Source organism: Abramis brama (genome assembly GCF_963993115.1).
Source record: "Abramis brama genome assembly, chromosome: 17".
In the NCBI taxonomy this organism is placed as follows: Eukaryota; Metazoa; Chordata; class Actinopteri; order Cypriniformes; family Leuciscidae; genus Abramis; species Abramis brama.
Window position 1 is genome coordinate 35,791,939 of NC_139979.1, and position 14,028 is coordinate 35,805,966.

The window sequence follows — 14,028 nt, forward strand, 5'->3', positions numbered from 1 at the left end:
TCAACGGAAGCTTGAAATACTGGTTGCCACACAGGTGCTAGTTCATGTGCGAAATTCTTTAAAAGACCTGCACTACATCTGTCAGGACCAACAGCCTTTTCTGTATTAATAGACTGAAACATTTTTCTAACATCCTCAACCTCAATAACAATTCTGTCCAATGATGATGGAACTATATCTATTGTTTCTTTGATCTTGTTGTGTTTGCCTATTAGTTCAAACCTGGTAAAAAAAGATGTTTAATTCATTCCCAAAACAAAGTTCATCATCAGTTACAATAGATTTTTTTGAAGACGACAATCCAGACATTGTTTTCATAATGTCCCAAACCCTTTTAGTATTATTAGTTTTAAAGGCTTTCTCCAAACACTTCTTATGAACTTCTTTTGTTTCCTTTAATTTAATTTTTAACTCTCTTTCTGTTTGTTTAAGTGCTTTAATATCTTTATCTTTAAATGCTACTTTCCTCACATTTATCATTTCTTTAATACCTTCATGGTCACATATGGTTTATTATTTGGATAAACTTTAATGTCTTTTAGTAGGTTCAGCTCCACACAAAAGTTAATATAATCATTTAACACTGTAGTTCTTTTATCAAGTGAGCCTTCATCAAAAATTTCCCAATTTGTCCAATCGAAACAAGTTGTTCTACGCTTTTATTCAACCACATTCTGATCACTTTCTTTTCTGGTTTGCTTTTTTTAAGTTTGGTCCTGTACACAGGAGTCATATGCACAACACTGTGGTCAGAGTTTAGAATTGGTGGCATACTCTTGGACACATAAGCATCCCTGACATTCACAAAGCACTTATCAAGAATATTGTTGTTTCTTGTTTGAGTCTTTACATACTGTTCAAATCCCGGCAACAAAGTCTCCAATTTGCACTGGTTTAAATCGCCCAGTACGATCACGGGTGCATTGGAGTAGCTGAGTTGTAGTTCGTGAACATAGTTCGCTATCAGGCTAGCTGCCTGAGATAGTTTACCGCTGGGCGGGACATATACCACGAACAGCAAAATACAACCAAATTCTCTAGGCATTCTCTTTGTTTTGTTCTCACCAGCTCGCGTGGAACATTTTCGAACAGATCCTTGAATTGGCCTGTTATCAACTCTTGAGTTGTCTTGAAGTTTAGCTCCAGCAACGTCTCCCGGGTGTAGGGGCGTGCAACCATCGTTGTGACACATCATGTGAGGTTCCACGTGCAGTTGGACATTGCATCGTCAAACATAGTCCACAGAGACCGATCGTCCACAAAATCCAAATCAAGAGTACATTTTTCCCAGCCTTCATCTTTCCACTTCTACAGGTCCCCAACCAGACGCTTGACAATGGACGTCAGACAAACAAACAAACAAACCGTAAACATAGTATACTGAAACGCAGTGCTGCCGCTGAGCAGCGCACCGGAAGTGTGGGTTCTGATATCAGGTGACCAAAATTCAGTGACGACTGACGACATTTGAGGATGATATGTTGTTGGTTTTAATTAACCAAAACCCAACATCTGCTAAATGTCATAAGATTAACTTCCACAGTGCAATATATTATAACATCATTATGTGTAGATTTTTTGTTGGTTTTCAATTGTGATAATAGGTGATCAAACTGTCAGGGTTTCCACCTGCTTCGCCCCCTGGAGTCATCAGCCCTGCCTCCTCCATGGCTCCTCCCTCTGTCGGCTCCGCCCTGGCCGCCTGCTCCGCCCTGGCCGCCTGCTACGCCCTGGCCGCCTGCTCCCTGGCCGCCTGCTCCACCCTGGCCGCCTGCTCCCTGGCCGCCTGCTCCACCCTGGCCGCCTGCTCCCTGGCCGCCTGCTCCGCCCTGGCCGCCTGCTACGCCCTGGCCGCCTGGTCCCTGGCCGCCTGCTCCCTGGCCGCCTGCTCCCTGGCCGCCTGCTCCGCCCTGGCCGCCTGCTCCACCCTGGCCGCCTGCTCCCTGGCCGCCTGCTCCCTGGCCGCCTGCTCCGCCCTGGCCGCCTGCTCCGCCCTGGCCGCCTGCTCCCTGGCCGCCTGCTACGCCCTGGCCGCCTGCTACGCCCTGGCCGCCTGCTCCCTGGCCGCCTGCTCCGCCCTGGCCGCCTGCTACGCCCTGGCCGCCTGCTACGCCCTGGCCGCCTGCTACGCCCTGGCCGCCTGCTCCACCCTGGCCGCCTGCTCCCTGGCCGCCTGCTCCACCCTGGCCGCCTGCTCCCTGGCCGCCTGCTCCGCCCTGGCCGCCTGCTACGCCCTGGCCGCCTGGTCCCTGGCCGCCTGCTCCCTGGCCGCCTGCTCCCTGGCCGCCTGCTCCACCCTGGCCGCCTGCTCCCTGGCCGCCTGCTCCCTGGCCGCCTGCTACGCCCTGGCCGCCTGCTCCCTGGCCGCCTGCTACGCCCTGGCCGCCTGCCCTGGCCGCCTGCTACGCCCTGGCCGCCTGCTCCGCCCTGGCCGCCTGCTCCGCCCTGGCCGCCTGCTACGCCCTGGCCGCCTGCTACGCCCTGGCCGCCTGCTACGCCCTGGCTGCCTGCTCCGCCCTGGCCGCCTGCTCCACCCTGGCCGCCTGCTCCCTGGCCGCCTGCTCCGCCCTGGCCGCCTGCTACGCCCTGGCCGCCTGCTACGCCCTGGCCGCCTGCTCCGCCCTGGCCGCCTGCTCCCTGGCTGCCTGCTACGCCCTGGCCGCCTGCCCTGGCCGCCTGCTACGCCCTGGCCGCCTGCTACGCCCTGGCCGCCTGCTCCGCCCTGGCCGCCTGCTACGCCCTGGCCGCCTGCTCCGCCCTGGCCGCCTGCTCCGCCCTGGCTGCCTGCTCCGCCCTGGCCGCCTGCTATGCCCTGGGCGCCTGCTCCGACCCTGGCCGCCTGCATCGTCTGCTCCACCCTTGTCCCTCCTGCCTTCAGTCTTCCCTCACCTGCTCTTCTGCCCTCACCTGCTCTTCTGACCTCACCTGCTCTTCTGCCCTCACCTGCTCTCCTGAGTTCCCTCCCTCCGCAGTTGGTATATCTACGGCACGAGGACACGCCTACCGGGAGGGGGGAGTAATGTCACAGTTGTGTTCTGTTTAGTTGGTTTTCATTGGACTTGTCTGCCTGTCTTCATGTCACGTGTCGTCATCATCATTATCAGTTCATCTGTATCACCTGGGTTTAGTTCATCATCTACATCACCTGTGTTCTGATAATCAGTGTTCATATGTGTTAGTATTTAAGTTCCTTCAGTTCAGTCAATCTTGGTCTGTTCTCTGTTGTATTTAGGTGTGTGTGAACCTTCTGCCTGTCTGTACCTGTTTGAATTATATTATTAGTAAAAGTTTTGCATTAGAACTTTTGACTCATCCTCTTCTTCTGCCGGCACCGCACCCTGACAGTTTGATCACCTATTATCACAATTGAAAACCAACAAAAAATCTACACATAATGATGTTATAATATATTGCACTGTGGAAATTAATCTTATGACATTTAGCAGACGTTGGGTTTTGGTTAATTAAAACCAACAACATATCATCCTCAAATGTCGTCAGATTCGTCAGATTGTCCTGACACTGAATTTTGGTCACCTGATATCAGAACCCATATTTATCTTGCTAATGGGAACGATCCGGTCAAAATGAGTCAAGAACATGGATATCCCTGTCAGAGCTGGAATGAAAAAGTAAGTTAATGAAATTTAATACTAATTATTGTCAATGAAATCATTTTTAGTTTATGACTCTCAGTTATTTGATAAGTAATTCTGCTGTAAAAGTGCAAGCAGTTTCGGTTTCAGCCCATTGAAATGCTTGAATGTGACCGTCTGTATGGTGATTTGAGGTAATATAACACAAATTAATGCTCAGGCATCTTCAGTAGCAGTTTCAGGAGATATAAACACTTCAAGGGCTCTTATCTCGCACCCAGCGCAATTGACTTTTTACACCGACGCATGTTTCATTCCTATTTCTCACCCGACACACAGTGCACTTTTCCCTCCACAGACGCACGTCGGTAAATTAGGGAATGAACTTGCGCTCCCGGGGACGGTTCAGTGAAAAGAGGAGGCGTGTTCCGGCGCAAACGTTCCCTGGTGCTATTTTGCAGTTTCAGAAAACAATTCCGCCACAGACCAGGAGAAACCTCGTCTAAAGTCAGTGCGTTATTCAGATGCTATTTTAAGGGCGCATGCTTGGCCATAATCAATGTAGCGTGTGCACAACACATACACTTTGCTTATCTCATCTACACACAGATGCAGCAGTTCACATTTTTGCAAACCATACATAATTACAAGGAAAAATATTCCACACGAGGGAAATCACTGTGGTGTCCATGAAGATGTGAAAAAAATAGGCATAAATCTAGCTTACACATTTACCCAAATTATCATACGCCTGTTTAACTGAAGCTAATTTGGGTGTGTTTCTCCATCCCCAATGTCACTTCTCTGTGTTTTACGGCTCTGATTGGTTTATTTCACGTTACGCCCAAACCACACCTATGAATAATGAAGCTACTTCAGACCAACACATTTTATATTTGCATCTGCAAAGATCCGCCCACAAAGTTACTTGCGTTTCGTGTTTGATACTTGTTTCAGATCGTTAAAATAGGGCCCCAAATGTGTATTTTCCCTCATGTGACATCTGTACATTGTATTTTTGTACTATTTGTAGACACATGTTAACATGTTTATTTCACTTGTTTGCACACTTGAATAATCAGTAACTTAAATTAATATTTAGTATATTAAAGTTTAATGTTTTGATAGTGTATAAGAGGTGTTGGTAATAAAATAAAATGTTTGCTTATTTGCTATAATATCATTTGCATGCAATACTCTTTCTTATTAGCAGTGACTACTGACTAGTGCTGGCCAGAATAAATATACTGTTTATTGATCAGTACTTTTTACTTTTAATACTTAAGTTCATTAAAATCAAGTACTTACTCAAGTAAAACTGAAAATGAGTGCTCATACTTTTACTGAAGTCATATTTTAATATGATATCTGTACTTGATATTCAGAGGTGTGAAGTAAATACTTTGTTACTTTAGTACGTTCCCCCCAAATTTGTACTCTTTGAGTATTTCAATTTGTTGCAGCTTCTGCTTTGCCGCTTTTCTTTGAGATAAATGTATTTTACTGTAACACATTGTGAATGATGCAGTCTGCAGTGTCACGCTTGCACACAACAGAAAAAATGGCTGTTTTTTCCACAGTAGATTTAGCAATAACAGCTCATGTTCTCAAAGTTACAATATTTGTTTAGATGTAGAAATGTACATTGTCTCATACACTTTGATATCATTCTGCTTTCATCTGTATCTGTTGACTACTGAAACATCCGAAACTGAAAGTGCTGAAACTCGTTCAGGATGAAACTGAGAGCTTGGTCCATTAGGATGCAAGAACTCCACCTATAACATCTTGGTGGTGTGTATCCATATCCATAGCGATGACTCTTGTCATATTTCACAGCAAGCCAGTCTCCACTGTTACTGTGATCTGCCGCGGTCTCTGTGTGAACTTGCTGGTTCCTCCATTAGCATGGCTCAGTCCTTTATTCTTCTGTTGAGCAGAAGCACGGCGATCACCGGTTCAGATTCATCACCTTTACACGCTCACTGAGGTCAAACGTGGCTGGAGTGAAACACTGACCAATCTTCGCTTCACACACTCTAAAAATGGCTGGGTTAAAAATAGGGATGCACAATATATCGACCACCATATCGGTATCGGCCAATGTATGATCATTTCTAATGTTATCGTTATCAGCCCGATATATTAAAGCCGATAAATAATGGATTATTTCCTTCAGCTTAAACACTTCAGATTGCTTGAAATATGATTGAAATCACTTCAGAAAAGGAAAATGCAGTTCAGTGCAACATGTGCAGCACAAGTCTGTCATTTAGGCTACATGACATTATACGTTATAATTGTGTGTTTTGAACATGGCTTTTAATGGTGAGATTTTTGTTTTTGTAATCAGGCTCTCAAAATTTATATAAAAATTTGGAAACAGATTTATCGGCCAATATATCGGTTATCGGCTTTCAAATATAAACAATTATTGGTATCGGCCAAAATGTTCATAGTGGTGCATCTAGTTAGAAACAAGCCATTTGGCAACCCAGCGCTGGGTAAATGTAGGACAAACACATGCTGGGTTAAGGTAAAGATCACCTCAGGAAGTTTCCTCTCAGGACAGAAGACAAAATGACCGTTACAAATCCAGTTTAATCCAGTTTGGCAAACCAGCACTGGGTTACTATAACCAAGCAGGCTGGGTAGTTTATGAGGGGGAGCATCATTTCTACCATCAGTGAAATTTAACCCAGCAGTGGGTTACACACACACAACTACCCAACAATTTGGAAAATGACCCAACAGGCATAACCCAGCAGTCTGGGTAAAAAATAATCCAGCAAAAGTCAAGTCAAGTCATCTTCATTTATACAGCGCTTTTAAAAATGTAGATTGTTTCAAAGCAGCTTTACAGAGATAAACGTATAATTTAAGGTAACAGAGATTGTTTTGGCTTTATAGCGGTTCTTTAATAAAGTTATTTTACAGCTAAAGTTAGTTTTGATTGATTTGCTTCCGTCACAACGATCATTTGTTATTAAATTAGGGGCCGCTAAGACGACACCATTCTCTCTACACAGACTTTAAACGCGAACCTGTGAGAAACGCTGATGGCGTTCACATGCGCATTAAGAATTGGTTCTATAGTTATGTGCGTTTGAATATATGTGCGCAGGTTTGGAATTCCCTACAGACCAAGCCTAAACAAAGTACTGGTCTTTCCTTATAAATTTTGATAAAGAATTTTATTTTATTTTGTCGCTTCGGGGTAGGAATGCAAAACGAATTTTCCCGACAACGCTTTATCTGTAGAGTGGGAAAGGGATCCTCCATAGGGAGAGGCTAGTTGGCACTTCAGCACTGCGTTGTCATCGGGTCCAGGCGAAGGTCCTTCATCAGATCTGGATACGGCCTGGATCCGGTGGACTGCGGTAAACCTCGGGATAAACAGAGAGACTAATATTAGCGTAGATGCCATTCTTCTTATGATGTCACGAGCACATCAGGATTTATGGGAAGTGTTCCCGGTTCCAGCTGACCTAATCTATGCAGCCTAACATTGAACTATAGAAGTCTATAATGTGTTATGTGAATGCTAGGTCAAAGCAGGATAAATATCTGACAGATATCTTCTTCCCCTCAGGAATAACCTGAGGAGTGTTTCGTGTTCTGGCACAGGTTTCATGGGTTGAATTAGTTCATCATAGTGCGTCATTTCTTCATCTTTGACATAGAAGAGTTGGATGTTGCAAGCCTTTTCCCCACCATGTCATAGAATATTGACCCACTTGCAACATCATTGCCTTGCTGAAAGAGACTCTCTGCAGTTCTTCTGACCGTCGCTCTGGTGCAGTTTGTGACCGCAGAAGTACCAGCGATTTCAGTTCTACACATATATTAGATTAACTTACAATAGAGATATACACAACACAATTTTACACACACACTTCACATAATTACACGTACATCCTACTTTCTTTTTGTATTGATGGTGTCATCTAACTGTGTTTTGTCCTATTTTTTACAGTCTATGGTTTTGTCTTATGTTCTGCTTTAATAACAAAAGAAAGAAAAAGCAGCACCAGCGATTTGTTTTCGAGACTGTCTTTGGTCACTGCACACATTCTCACTGCAGTTTTAAGGAGGAAATACTCAGCAATGGTGTCGACTTATGAATTTACACATGGTTTGTCTTAAAGCAGATTAAAAACACCACATAGACACATAAACTACATTAAAAGCTGGATCTTCACCACAGGGGGACTTTAAGCCCTGTGTTCCCTCAACCCTAACTCTGCTAGAAGTGATGACTATCAATCCACAAAAGCAATATATGGTGTCAGGTCACATATTTATTATGTATACATTATTAGAAAAACTAAACACTTTTATATTTAATAAATGACTTGAAAACCACAGAAATACGATGACTTGACGTTGAATGTCAACTCCATCATTGGCCCATCACCAGACAGAAATCTTATGGGGTTGACACATAGACGTTTCTTTCACAAAACAACTGGAGTTCATGTAGAAGCCATTTTGTTTTCTCTGTTGATGCTATATGCTGACTGACGGGGGGAGCTACATTATACCCAGGGGGCCGACTGACGGAGGCGGAGCAGGTGGAGGAGGATACCCGGATGGAGCCGGAGAGCCGACAAGCCAAGGCGATGCTGAGGATCCCGAGGGACATGGTGATGCCGACGGCTCTGGCGACCGAGGCGCAGGCAGGAATCCAGAAGGCTGCGGTGGAGCCGGAGCAACAGCAGACCAAGGTGGAGCGGTGGAGCCGGACAACAGAGGACCAAGGTGGAGCGGTGGAGCCGGAGCACCAGCAGACCAAGGTGGAGCGGTCGAGCCGGAGCAACAGAAGACCAAGGTGGAGCGGTCGAGCCGGAGCAACAGAGGACCAAGGTGGAGCGGTGGAGCCGGAGCAACAGAGGACCAAGGTGGAGCGGTGGAGCCGGAGCAACAGAGGACCAAGGTGGAGCGGTGGAGCCAGAGCAACAGCAGACCAAGGTGGAGCGGTCGAGCCGGAGCAACAGAAGACCAAGGTGGAGTGGTGGAGCCGGAGCAACAGAGGACCAAGGTGGAGCGGTGGAGCCGGAGCAACAGAGGACCAAGGTGGAGCGGTGGAGCCGGAGCAACAGCGGACCAAGGTGGAGCGGTGGAGCCGGAGCAACAGCAGACCAAGGTGGAGCGGTGGAGCCGGAGCAACAGAAGACCAAGGTGGAGCGGTGGAGCCGGAGCAACAGAGGACCAAGGTGGAGCGGTGGAGCCGGAGCAACAGCGGACCAAGGTGGAGCGGTGGAGCCGGAGCAACAGCAGACCAAGGTGGAGCGGTCGAGCCGGAGCAACAGCAGACCAAGGTGGAGCGGTCGAGCCGGAGCAACAGAAGACCAAGGTGGAGCGGTGGAGCCGGAGCAACAGAGGACCAAGGTGGAGCGGTGGAGCCGGAGCAACAGCGGACCAAGGTGGAGCGGTGGAGCCGGAGCAACAGCAGACCAAGGTGGAGCGGTCGAGCCGGAGCAACAGAAGACCAAGGTGGAGCGGTGGAGCCGGAGCAACAGCGGACCAAGGTGGAGCGGTGGAGCCGGAGCAACAGCAGACCAAGGTGGAGCGGTGGAGCCGGAGCAACAGAAGACCAAGGTGGAGCGGTGGAGCGGTGGAGCCGGAGCAACAGAGGACCAAGGTGGAGCGGTGGAGCCGGAGCAACAGCGGACCAAGGTGGAGCGGTGGAGCCGGAGCAACAGCAGACCAAGGTGGAGCGGTCGAGCCGGAGCAACAGCAGACCAAGGTGGAGCGGTCGAGCCGGAGCAACAGAAGACCAAGGTGGAGCGGTGGAGCCGGAGCAACAGAGGACCAAGGTGGAGCGGTGGAGCCGGAGCAACAGCGGACCAAGGTGGAGCGGTGGAGCCGGAGCAACAGCAGACCAAGGTGGAGCGGTCGAGCCGGAGCAACAGAAGACCAAGGTGGAGCGGTGGAGCCGGAGCAACAGAGGACCAAGGTGGAGCGGTGGAGCCGGAGCAACAGAGGACCAAGGTGGAGCTGGAGCAACAGAGGACCAAGGTGGAGCTGGAGGGAGTGAGGAGCCCAACAGAGCCAGAGGGATGAAGGGACGAGGCAAAGCCAGAGGAGTGTAGTCCCGAGGCGAGGGCAGGCCGACGAACGACCAAGGTGAAGCCGGAGGGACGAGGGAGCCCGGCATGACATTGGCAACATCGCTGTCTGTATCTGACAGGACAGTTAACATTGTGGTGCCGTTGAGGTGTGTGACAATCAGAGCCTGTCTGACATTGATGTACTCTGGAAAGGGGTCCTTCAGAGTGACAGCTGTCCCCGATATTGCCTGATTTTATTACATTTTAATGAATGTCTGACGGTGTTGACAAAAAGTGGGACATACACAACTTTGAAATCTTATGAAACACGTGTCATTGAAAAACAACCTTTCTCTGATATGAGATTATTAAGTGTTGCTTTTGATGAAACAATTTTTCATCATTAAAGAACATTTTATTCATTTTATTGCATATGAATGATTAGATGTAGTGAGAAGACAATAAGTGTCATAGAATCGATAAAATAATGATAAAATAAATTAAAGGGGATAATTGTGTTAAATACATTCTATTATTAATCCGTCATTACATTTGAAAATATTTTCATTTCATTTTCATAAGCCTATAGCAGTTAAGTGTGTCAAGAATCAGTGATGTCGTGCTTTCTTATGAATTCGGGGCCAGTTTACAGCACTGCTCAAGTCTGTACTATAATGTTTGTTTCAGCAGACTTCCTTAAACTGAAATTACTCTACTGAGAACAATCGCATGAAGCACGAAAGGGAAGTTTCTTCTCAATTGTGGCGTATATGAAACCAGCCAGTGAAACGCTTCTCGAACAAGAACAAATGTGGGCGGGGCTTGATTGTGTCTGTGGGGAATTGATTGGATGGTTGGAGGGTGGTGGTTTGCTATTGGTAGATCTCAGGTGAGTGACAGGTTGACCCCCCCCATCCCCCCATCCCCCCATCCCATCATTATTTTGATTCAAGTTAACAAGTCACATATGAATTTAAAACTATAATGATGAGTAAAAATAAAATAAAAAACATACTACAGTATGGACTACTGTATACAACACAGTACAGTACAATACAGGTAGGCTATTGTTTCTTGCGCACATATAATCTTTTTTAAAAATATATATTTTAGATTGTAAGCGGCTTCAGGTTTTCTGCTGTAGGCTATATTAATATCAATAACCAGCAGCTGAACACAGCAGAATGGAGGGAGAGAGAGCTAGTAAACACACTCGTGAGGTTTGCTCGCCCCACCCGCTGAAGAACACACACAGATCAGGAAGTGCGAGTGGATCATCACCCGAAACACACACACGCTCCTGAAACTGAACTACACACCAGAGACTGAACTACACACCAGAGACTGAACTACACACCAGAGACTGAACTACACACCAGAGACTGAACTACACACCAGACGACCTTCTGTTTAGCGCCGATGTGGATGTTTTTGATGAACTGCTGAGGCGAGCAGCCGAAACCTGAATCTACACATCGAGAGGACGCGCTAGGGCAAACAAGTACGTGTGTGTGTGTGTGTGTGTGTGTTCGTCAAATCACGACATGTTATTTACAGCCGTCGCCGTTGCCCGAAAGAAGCGCTATCTGTGTTCAGTGTTTACTTCTGTCACGACTGGACTGGTTTATTATGTAACCTGTCATGGTTTGCACCTTTGCAACTCTTCTTCCTCTGCCAGGTGTGATGATGATGATGATGATGATGATGCCACTGTTTCTCAGTGTTCAGTTCAGGGGTTCATTCCCGTGAACAGCGAGTGTTTGTGTAGCCAGAGGCCCCGATATATGGCACAAATATCGTGTCGATGTCACAGTTTCATGAACTAAGCTCAAGCGCGTGCCCGTCGAGCAGATGTGCGCAGATGCTGTGATGAAGCGGATCTTTTGAGTTATTACTGTGTGTTGACTGTGGAACAAATGACAGATTGCTAACAGGAAGGCATGCTTTCCCCCTGAGGTGTTTTCATGTCTCACAACTTAAAAAGATTCAGAATAATCGCAGAATGCTGAAGATATTACAAGGTTTCGTGTGACTATGAACAGCCGATTTCCGCGTTTTGGTTCTTGTTCAGATGGAAACTGGTGTGGGCGAAGTGTTGAGAAACTACATGCGGGCGGTGTCTCAACTCGGTCGTGGTGAGGGTACGTGTGTGTGTCTCACCTGCCGACGAGAGCCGAGTCCTGAAGAGTCGATTCCTAGACTCGACTCCGGTACAGGAATCGACTCTCGAGCTGTCGCAGAAAACACCAGATACACTCTTTCATTCAGCTTACTTCACAAATAAATAAATAAATAAAATAACAGCCAATCACATCATACTTCATGCCAGCTTATTGGTATCATCGAAGTTTTATTACATATTGTATTCATATTTTCCATTGTTCATAATCATTAAACTAATCATAATTTTAAAGAAAATCTTCTAATAAGATTTAACACATTAGTACGTGTACATTATTGTATGTATTTAGGTATTATTTTAGCAACTTGAACTCACCTGTCCAAACAGCTTTTATAAGAGATGACAGCTTATCGCCCTCATCCTCTTTAAAATCAGGCATTGGCAACAACTAGGAAACGATGATGATGCTCATCATTTCAGGTAATATCTAAAATCTCTAAACTGGACTAGTTTGGCCTGGAGTTTTAGGCATCGTGTCAGTGTGTGTGAAACTGAAGCCTGTATTGTTCCCAACGCTGTTTTGAGATGGAGTCGATTCCCGGAGTCGGTTCCTTTGACTCCTACGATGGGAGTCAGGAATCGGAGTCGACTCTGAACAGCTCTATTTCAGTGAAATATCGCCCTCTTCTGGCGGTGGTCCGTTACACACTCACCTGAACAAAAACCTTGAAACGACTAGAACAGAAAAAAACAACAGAATTACACACACACACACACACACACTAAACAATATATTTATTCTAGCCAACACTAGTCAGTACTTATAAGAAAGAGTATTGCATGCAGTTAATATTATTGCAAATTAAGCAAAGATTTTATTTTATTACCAACACCTATTATACATCAAAACATTAAACTTTAATATACTAAATATCAATTTAAGTTACTGATAATTCAAGAGTGCAAACAAGTGAAATAATAAACCACATAGTATTTTGGAGAAAACTGTAAATGTGTGGCTAAAAATAGTACAAAAATACAATGTACAGACGTCACATGGGGGAAACACACATCTGAAGTGCTTATATCATCTGAAACTGCTACAGAAGATGCCTGTGTGTGTGTGTGTGTATATATATATAGTAAACCTCATCATTAATAACATCAGTGTTAGTAAACCTCATCATTCCGGCACATTCCTTGTGTGTTTGTCATGTTTCTACATGCTTTGACACGCTCCTCTTATCCTGGGAATCCTCACCTCTCCTACTTTACCCTTCATCTCTTTACTTTACTCTTCATGCACTGATCATGGTTTAATGTAGAGTTTGCTGAAGTGATCTCAGTGCTGTCCCCCTTTACTGAACACTGTAAGAATATGCCTAATACTGATTAATAAACAGTAGGCACTGCGAGGTTAAGCTTTTTTAATTGCAGTCCCAAACTAGTTTTTGTTAATACACTCCAGGTGTGAGCCACCACAGTCATATAATATATACAAAATAACCAGTACGTGGCATTTTGTGGTTCTGGAAACAGCAGTTAGACGACCATGCTGACACACACCACTTACAAGAGCTGGTGAAGAAGCACGAAACTGACATATCGCCGGACAACATCTCCTCTGATGCAGACGCTGAAGCGTAAGGACGTTGCACGCTCGTATTTCCTCTGCGCTTCAGATCTAGGTCGGCGATTACTACAGGAGTCATGTCTGGACATCAGTGGAAAACACTCGTCAGAAACCAACATTCACGCGACATTCAGACGCCATCTTTATTCTCTCGCTCAACGGTCACAGAACGCAGAGCAGGGGATTGTGGGATATCAAAGTGTCCTTCATTTATACAGCGCTTTAACAATACGGACTGTTTCACAGCAGCTCTACAGTGATAACAGGAGATTACAGTAACAGAGATTGCTCTAGAGTAAAGTTATTGTCCAGATAAAGTTAGTTTTGATTGATTTACTTCCGTTGCAAAGATCATTAGTTATTAAAGAGGTTGTATAATGCCCTTTTCACAAGATGTAAAATAAGTCTCTGATGTCCCCAGTGTGTGTGTGTGTGAAGTTTCAGCTCTAAATACCCCACAGATATTTTTAGCATGTTAAATTTGTCACTTTTTGAGGGTGAGCAGAAACACACCATTGTGTGTCTGTTCCTTTAAATGCAAATGAGCTGCTGCTCCCGGCACAGGGGGCGGAGCTTCAACAGCTCCTGTCCTTTTACCTCACACACACACACACACACACACAC

General features: G+C 46.0%; 1 protein-coding gene across 1 annotated transcript in view; it reads left to right on the forward strand.

Moving 5' to 3' along the window:
- The first annotated feature begins 10,992 nt into the window (after positions 1-10,992).
- Positions 10,993-14,028, forward strand: part of LOC311066821 (myelin basic protein-like) — a 21,760-nt gene continuing 18,724 nt past the window's right edge. The window contains exon 1 of the mRNA XM_084088205.1: positions 10,993-11,150. The gene's annotated coding sequence lies outside the window, so the exon portion shown is untranslated. The remainder of the gene's footprint in view (positions 11,151-14,028) is intronic.